Source organism: Hypomesus transpacificus, unplaced genomic scaffold (genome assembly GCF_021917145.1).
Source record: "Hypomesus transpacificus isolate Combined female unplaced genomic scaffold, fHypTra1 scaffold_64, whole genome shotgun sequence".
Taxonomy (NCBI): Eukaryota; Metazoa; Chordata; class Actinopteri; order Osmeriformes; family Osmeridae; genus Hypomesus; species Hypomesus transpacificus.
The window spans coordinates 248583-257366 of NW_025814036.1; positions in this window are offsets into that span (position 1 = coordinate 248583).

Consider the following 8784-nt stretch of genomic DNA (forward strand, 5'->3'; position numbering starts at 1 on the left):
TTCTACTCTGGCAAGCACGTTCGATGTGACCCTTCTTCCCGCAATCTAGGTCCTTGCTCCAGCATTCAGATGCCACATGTCCCATCTTATCACACCTGTAGCATTTGATGTGCTTTTCATAAGTACATAATGAAATGTACTTATGAAACTTATGAAACTTGAACTCAGCTGATGTGCCTCTTTAGCTGCCATCTCCATGGACACGCTTATTTCCACTGCTCTGTCTAGTGTCAACGCCTTTTCCGTTAGCAATCTCTTCTGTATGGCTTCACTCCTGAGACCACACACCAGTCTGTCTCTTATTACTTCGCTTAGTGACTCTTTAAATTCACAATGCTCAGCTAGCCTTTTCATAGTAGCAACAAACATATTCATGGACTCCCCCTCCTCTTGATTCCTCTCATGGAAACGGAAATGTTCCGCTATGATCAAGGGTTGTGGCGAGAAGTGCCTTGCCAATGTTTGCACAATCACCTCATACGTCCTGTCACCGGGTTTATCCGGCTGTATCAAAGAGCGCAACAGATTAAACGTCTTAGCTCCCATCACGCTAAGAAACGTGGGTATTGTCTTCTCCTCGCCAATGCTATTTGCAGCTACAAAGTATCCAAAACATTCAGTGTATTCTGCCCAAGGTTCAACCAGTTCATCAAAAGCACCAATGGTCCCAATTATCCCCGCCATGCCAACTTTCACTTTCTCCCATTCAGGTTTAAGCAGAATGCACTGGTCTCTTTTACAGTCACGTCTATCCGCAGTCGCTGCACTCACAATTCCTTCCTTCACCGCTCCTCTTGTAGACTCGGTTCGGTAGCTTGCCAGCAACGGTATCCAAGACAAGTTGGTATCCACGAAAAGTTAGTATCCCGGTTGATTCCAGTTTTTCAAGCGCTAAACACGTCTTCCTAGCACCACAAACACGCATGTATCCGTCATCCTCGTCGCCAGTTGTTCTGTCGTGGTAATCGTAATAAGACCAGGTAGAGGCAGAGTTGGATTCATTGTCTCTTTACTTACATTTACATTTATTCATTTAGCAGACGCTTTTATCCAAAGCGACTTCCAAGAGAGAGCTTTACAAAGTGCATAGGTCACTGATAATAACAACAAGATAGCCCCAAAGCATTGCAGGTAGCCAAAAACAGAAGTACACATTGTGAACAACCAAAAATAAGTGCTAAAGGGAAGAAACCATAAGAGCATGTAGTTAAGCAAATGACAATACACAACATGAATCTCTAAGTGCAAGTGTACCTGTAGGAAAGCAATAAAAATAGGATTAAATATAATACAACAGTTTAAATCAGCTTCCACTAACCAACAAGAGCAACAGTCTAAGCAAGAGTCATTGTGATCCTTGAGGAAACTAGCGTTGGGTTCAACAAACCATTCAACAAAACATTCACTTCACTCGCTTGCATACAACACAGTATACATACATTTCCCCTGATGCAATGCGGGGGTTCACCTACGGATGTCAGCGAGGAACATAATACATAACAGTTAGCCTCATTCAGACTCTCTCACTGGCAGTGTGCACAATGTTGTTTTTCACTCCATTCTACACCAGAAACGTCAGGGAGGACTGCCTAATGTAGATACGAGCCTGATGAAGATAGCCAGCATCTCTGATTTCTTTAACCAAGCATGTTCATTCGTCATTTGCCTGAGAAAGCGACCTCCGTTAGCCAGGCTAGTTTTGCCCGATCACTTGGTCAGGCTATTTTAAGGTATCGGGGTCAAGTGACTTTTGTTCATTAACAAATGAAACGTAAATGTATTTGTCCAAAGGCCAAAAGCCTCAAAAAGTTAATATCAAGCCCTGCAATCCAGTGGCCAGATATATGATGACCTGATCGACACTCCATGTCGATGGAGTGTCGATGTGTAAGTGTAATAGACAGGGAAGAACTTCGTCTTTTGCAACCGACATGCGCAGTTGAGCCTGCTTGACAGTTGACATGTGTGACATAGGGAGATAATTGGTCTATTTGTCTATGCCATAGAGTTATATTACTAGAGACAGCAACTTCTGTCTTCCAAGATGGCGTCCCTATTAATTTCTATGAAAAGTGCTCAGTGGCGCAGTGAGGCAAACAAGAGAGTGCCATCTATCCAGACCGACTCGTCCGGTCTTGCGCAGAAGCTTGTTCCTAGCTCCGAAACTCGTGCATGCTTGCAACTAGTTGTATACGTCATACTTTGCGACAACCAGTCGCAAGCTTGTGAGCTGGAGCTAAGGCATTGCAGAAAACTGTCAGAATGTGGTACAAGTCCGATGAAGAAGCAGATAGCCTACTTGTGAACTTTACGAAAATCTAGGGCTGTCCCCGACTAAGATTTTCTTTGGTCGACCAAGACTCGACTAAAACGTCTGAAAATCGACTAATCGAACTTTGAAACGCTTTTTAAAAAAAACTTACAAACATTATCGCGATCTGACTCAATGGCTGCTGGACATTGCAGATTCAGCCGCTAATAGCCTTCTAATAATAAAGACTCGTATCACCAGTCCTGTTGTAACCGAATGCCGATGGTATTTAGTATCTCTTACAATGTACAACAAATACCAAAATATTGTTTGTTTAACATGCAAATCATCAGAGCGCGCTTATCACTGCCTGAAAACTTGCAGCATGCAAATTTACGTAGTTAGAAGCTGAGTGGGGAACGTTGCAACAGAGAAAGATTTTGTTGTCTTGGCCGGAGAAGATAATGTCATTCGATTTGGATGTGATTCTTATAATAGGCATATTCATTTTTCAACCCAGCGCGTTAGCATGAGCGAAGTAGGCCTAGACCAACTTACGTTTTTAAGGTGGTAGGCTACATCATATTCCACGTCAAACTATGAAAAATAAACCGTTGTTGGCAGAGTTTACATACAACGTTTTTCGAGTCACCTGGTACTTTGTAAATGTACTTTAATGAAATACTGCCATACCACAGATTTCCTTGCCATTTTGACTAATAACACCGACAAAGTAGGCTATGGCAGAGTTTGTAGTTCTGCAGCCAATTGTGCTTGTGCCGTGTGCAAAATACCAAAACAAAGTGCAGATTAACGAAAGGGAAAACAGTAACACCTTTTCTTTTAAATTATATATTTTTTGAGTTGGTTTATTTGTCTTAAATAATATAATCTACAGTTTCTGTTGAACATTTCGTTAATTCAGCAATGATGACACAAGCGGGAATCAGATCTCACACTGCCATATGGCAGCTCGACAAAAAAATCTTGGTCGACCAAGAGCATATCGACCAGAAAATCGACTAGTCGAACAAGTGGGGACAGTCCTACGAAAATCAATACTATTAGTACTGTAGTATTATAAGCTACGTGCAGGGCCTATTCGTTGTTCTTTTTGCTTCGTGTTAATAGTTTAACTGCTCATGTATTGTGTCGGATAAATAAACTGTAAACTTGAATTTCTGGCTCCGTCGTTGTTCTAGCTTTGCAAAGCAAGCTAAATTAAGCCTATACCTTTGTTACTATTATAATGATGTTTAGTGTTGTTTACTATTACTAGCTTATTGGGGTGTGCACAAACCATTGTTCTCCATCATATATATTATTTATTATTTATTTTCCCACCCCTAAGGATCAGTCAATATTTGGACTACATAGACAAAGTAGGTGTCTATGTAAGTTTCGTCTTGTTAGCGATTGAGTTGCTTGTATTGGGATTTACGTTCTGTTGCACAGTTTAGGAGGTTACAACGTTTTTGTGGTGACAAAGTGCCTTTAGTCGACGAAGGGTAATCTGTGCAAGCTACGTCACCACGTCAACACACGTTAGCAACGACGCATGGATACAACATGATGGAGACGTTCTAGCATGCAAATTGGAGCTTGGATTACGAGTGAAAAATACCACCCCCAAAAAATACCAACCTATTGGCTTTGTTGAGAAAGAGATTTCGAGTGGAACTGAAATCGATTTAGGTCGTCAAAGTCTTTGTAATTTGAGCGATTGCGGGTCGCCTGTGCGACCGCCTAGTCTTCTAGGCGGCAGCCATGCTAGAAAGCGTCATAGTAGTATTTTCGTAGCTAATTTTATAGTTAAATTTTACAAGAAAAAACAGAAAGAGGGACATTTTATGACGATATGACTATTGTGAAGACAGCCAGGTGGTGAGATTTTAATGTAGGTTGCTGTAAAAACTTAGATTTTTTTGATACGTGAGAGCCCCGTCAGCCTCCATTGATGATTGCAGCAGCAACAACAGTGTTGTCGACGAGTGTTGACACTCGTCGACAACAGTGTTGTCGATCTGCGTCTGATGAGTATTTTCTTAATTTCGTACCAGGGTCAATTCCACATCCAAATGGAGAGCAGTGTTTTAAAGATATGGCGTGTAGTAGTAGGTTACAGTACTGTCTTCAATGCCACAGCTATGGCTAAACTTTATTATGTCTTATTACACGACTGTTCTTAATGCTGTAGAATGCTCCATTCACTTGAATGGGGCTTCCCAACGTTCTGCTGTGAACAATTTTCTCATATTTAACCGTTGCTATGCATATTTGACCGCTGTCAAGGGAAGTGGCCTTTTTGCCTCGGATTCACGTCTTTCGTAGCACTCCGCAAGTAGTCCGGTAACTTTTCAACCCTAGCGTACTCTGTTGCTTAGCGACGTCAGCTAATTTCGTCAGATTTGAAGCCTAAAGAATGTTCAAAGTCTATGAAGTTCAACGTCTTTGGTGAACTATTTCTCTGCTGATCAACAATACGAATGGTAACAAATACATTGTAAAAAGACACACTGTGTTAAGCAGGGACGTGCACACGCTATGGCTAAGGTTGCCCGGGCAACTGCCCATTTGCCCTCCTCCAGTCAAAGTGCCCCTCCGAGGAAAATAAATAAATAATAGTGAATTTAAACAACTGCAGAATTTCATGTTGACCTAGATTTTAAAAATCGCCTCCCGAAACATTTCATAAAGTAGCCTTATTCACTTCCAATCGACAAGCCTATGGGCAATGAGAGTGGAAGTCACAAGGGGGAGGGGGGTATGCCCCCTACTCTGTTTACTCTGCGGTAGCTAATGCACGCGACCGCCACCTGAGCCTGCATTTTCTTGCATTTAAGAGACGGTCACGGTTGTCTTATTCTGTGTCGATAAAAAACTGCTTTGACGTTGTCACAAAAGGTGAGTTTTAAATTGTAGAAATGTATAACAAACAAACACTCATCATCAAGTTTTATGAAATCAATTAAAATCTTCATAAATCCAGGCTCAGTTTGCCACGTTTAGCCTAAATAATCAGACGGCAAGCTTGCTTACCAGACAACTAGCCCGTTATCACATGCTAATTTTTTGGTAGGAAAACTAAGTTACATGTCTGCTGATGGTTAGTTTATAACATTTTGTTTTAACAAGAAGAATAAATGATGGATGTAATGCATTACAAGAATTATTATCATTAGTAGGCAGGCTATTTTTTCATTCTTTTTTTTGCGGGGGGGGGCGCCCTTTTTTCAGGCCAGAGCAACTGCCTTTCAAAATTCCTGTGCACGTCCCTGGTGTTAAGTTATTTTTGTTGGCAAGTAGCCGTGTAATAAGTGGGATAATGTATAGAACGCCGGTCATTATTGGGAAAATAACTTACTTCCCCGATAATGACCGGCGTTCTATACATTATCTACGGCGTTCTATACATTATCTACCGACATGTGCAAATGCGCTGCAAACTAAGAAACGCATGCATAGACAAAACACAAGCAAATTAAGAAAACATCTTCATAAATTTGACAACACATGTGCAACATTCAGCAAACACGCTGCAAATACACACAACACAACCAAATACATAAACACGCTGCAAATACGCGTTGCAAAAACGAAAGCACGCAAACCAAAAATGCTGCATCTAGTTTTCGCAACTGAAGTTTTCCAGGCCTCTAGGGGGAGAGCCAAGTGGAACATCTTGATTTTCGGCCCCATGGAGCGAGAGAGAAAGAGAGAGCATATGAAAAGTTTGGACCAACATGGAAGTAAGTCTTCTGAACAACTGTCAAAGAGGAGGGGCACATGTACAAATTAAACTATTATTATACTAATCTTTTTATGTTGCCTCTTTACTTCGATTTTGGTACTATTCAAAACAAACTTCTCATCTGCCCTCTCTGGTTCTAAAATCACGCGTTTCTACTTAGCGCTTCCACTGGCCTGGAGCACTTCCGTTGTGTTATCTGGATGCAGCGTTTTTCTGTTTGTATTTGTTTTCGGGGTTTGCGTGTTTTCCTTTTTGCAGCACGTTTCTATATTTGCAGAGTGTTTATGTATTTGGTTGTGTTGTGTGTATTTGCAGCGCGTTTCTATATTTGCAGCGCGTTTGCTGAATGCTGTGTAGCCGGTGTGAACTGGTGAAACTCACTCCTCAGGTATGTAATGGGCCACCCGCATCAATTAATAGCTAGCTTTTCTTTGGCGTAGCTGGTAGTGGTCGCGCTTGGCAAGTCAGAGGTGGTGAGTTCGACTCCTGGTCCGTGCGGCCAGATACCTCTGACCGAGTTTGCTTGCAAGACCACGTCCGTTACATGCCCGTCACAGCTGCGCATGTGTGGTCAAAAACATGTTTTCTTAATTTGCTTGTGTATTGTCAATTTGCTTGTACTTTGTCTATTTGTAGCGTGTTTGCACATGTCGGCCACCGTAATTATCCCTTACAAAAGAAACATTCTCATTTCCGGCGCTTTCAAACAATCAGTGAAGTGTGGATAGCAACAGCAGCTAGCTTGACTCTCGCAAACTGCTTTTGAATTAGCCATGTCCCCCTAAATTAATATCGAACTTATTTTGTGGGCTTTTTATCGGCTTATTTTCAGTTAGCAGACGGTACTATTTGAATCGCAATTCCAACTGAAATACTGCCAGTGACAACGTTGTTACAGTAGCTTGTTTCAAGGGGGTTTCTTGTTTCAAAGGGTGTTCTTAATGAATTATGCAATATGAGTAGGCTAAATGCTTGAAAATATCACTGGATGGAAAAACGGACCCACCTGCAATCGACGCAAGCAAGCACACTACAATTTCCACAGAAATTGTACCCTCTCTAGTTTTTAATGTCATCGTTGTGGTGTTAACTGATATATAAAGTTCTAACAATATAACGACCATAACAATATTGAGGTTATCAGACATGATTTATTCATATTTGTCTTTGCCTCAGAATAACATGTCAACAATATATAATGACGCCGTAACATGCCACGATATTATAACTAATTATATTAGGCAATAATTACGTTTGTCATGCCATGAGCAAAATGAAATGAAATTAACTCTACAAACAACCATCATGTAGCTATGTGCAACCATTTGTAAAACGTGCTACAATAATAAAGGCAGGCAGCTGTAGATTATCAAGTCCTTTCTCCTTGTTCTCATTCAGCTCAGGTAAATCAGCGATTTACTGATGCTCCCTTTTGTGCTCGTCCCTTGTTCGTATCCGCGAGCACGTTTCCAGGCAACTTTTCTTGAGGTAAGCAAAGACATGGGGTGCTAGTTTACCCATTTCGGATTGGTTTCAAACTCAGCAAAAATCTGGAAAAATTATTCTATGAAAAAGCTAGTAGTATGAGCCAGGTTCAAGAATCTAACACATTTTTTGGGGGGAGATAGTTTTAGATATGTTGACTGGAGTTAATAGAATAAAAACGACCGGACGAGTCGGGTAGCAAATCGGAAATGCAATACCACCTACATCCACCGGGGCCATTGCCTCAAGCCGAGGGGCGAGGGGTGGGGGCTTGGTCTATGCTCCCACCAGAGTAAGTTTTAACGATTGAAAACAGATGCATCATAGACCGTTGTAGTATGTGTTGCCCGGGCAACAGAGGCTAACGTCATGATGCTAATGCTTCAGTGAAATAGTAGACTACTGTTTCCGAAAGTAAATGTAACTACTTCCTTATATCAGCTTATATTGTACATTACACTTCACAATTGTGTTTCATATCACAAAGTAAAATTAGTAAATAGTTATCACCCTGGCCTCTTTGCTTGTGGCGTTTCTGCAGCTCCCTTGAAGTAAAGCAGTTAGCCTAGCTATCTACCAGAAGTTAACAAGCTGCTAAACCAATGTTCTGCTAGACGTAGTCACGCGATATTTCGTGACGTCAGTAGCGTCAGTAACTGTGGCTAGCAAGTCAACCACCGTTAGCTTCACTTTTGCCACAAAAACTTAATTAAAACCTAAACCGTGCAACGGAACATACATCCCAATAGAACCAATGCAATTGTGAGCAAGACAAACCTTTTGACATCGACGTTGTCTATGTAGTCCAAATATTGACTGAGCCTTAGGGGCGCGAAAATAAACAATAAATATATGTGAGAAAAACAAAGGTTGTGCTCTTGCCGAGGCATGCACACCCAACTAGAGAGGCTGTCTCCCATAATAATGTATAAGCCTTTCAGTGGAGCAACCATTTCAGCTGCATAAGACATACATGGTAAATAAGTGAAAGCACCTGCTTCCAGTGAGTTAGAGAAGGAGAACAATTGTGTGTCTGAACGAGTGAGTGAGGACACTTTAAAAGTAGTAATTCTAGAAATCTAGTGGATCATGTTGTAAGTCTTCATGGAGCTTTTCTATCATAGGTTAGGACAGGCTTCTTGGTCGTCGCATTCCTAACTGAGGTTAGGACAGAAAATATTATAGCTGACATTTAGCAGGGTTGTGTCTCTTTATATTTAAAAGCACCCCAAACTAGTTTCCTGTCGGTTGGTATATGAACATTTCAGTTACATCAGTAATGAGGACCTTCACCTTG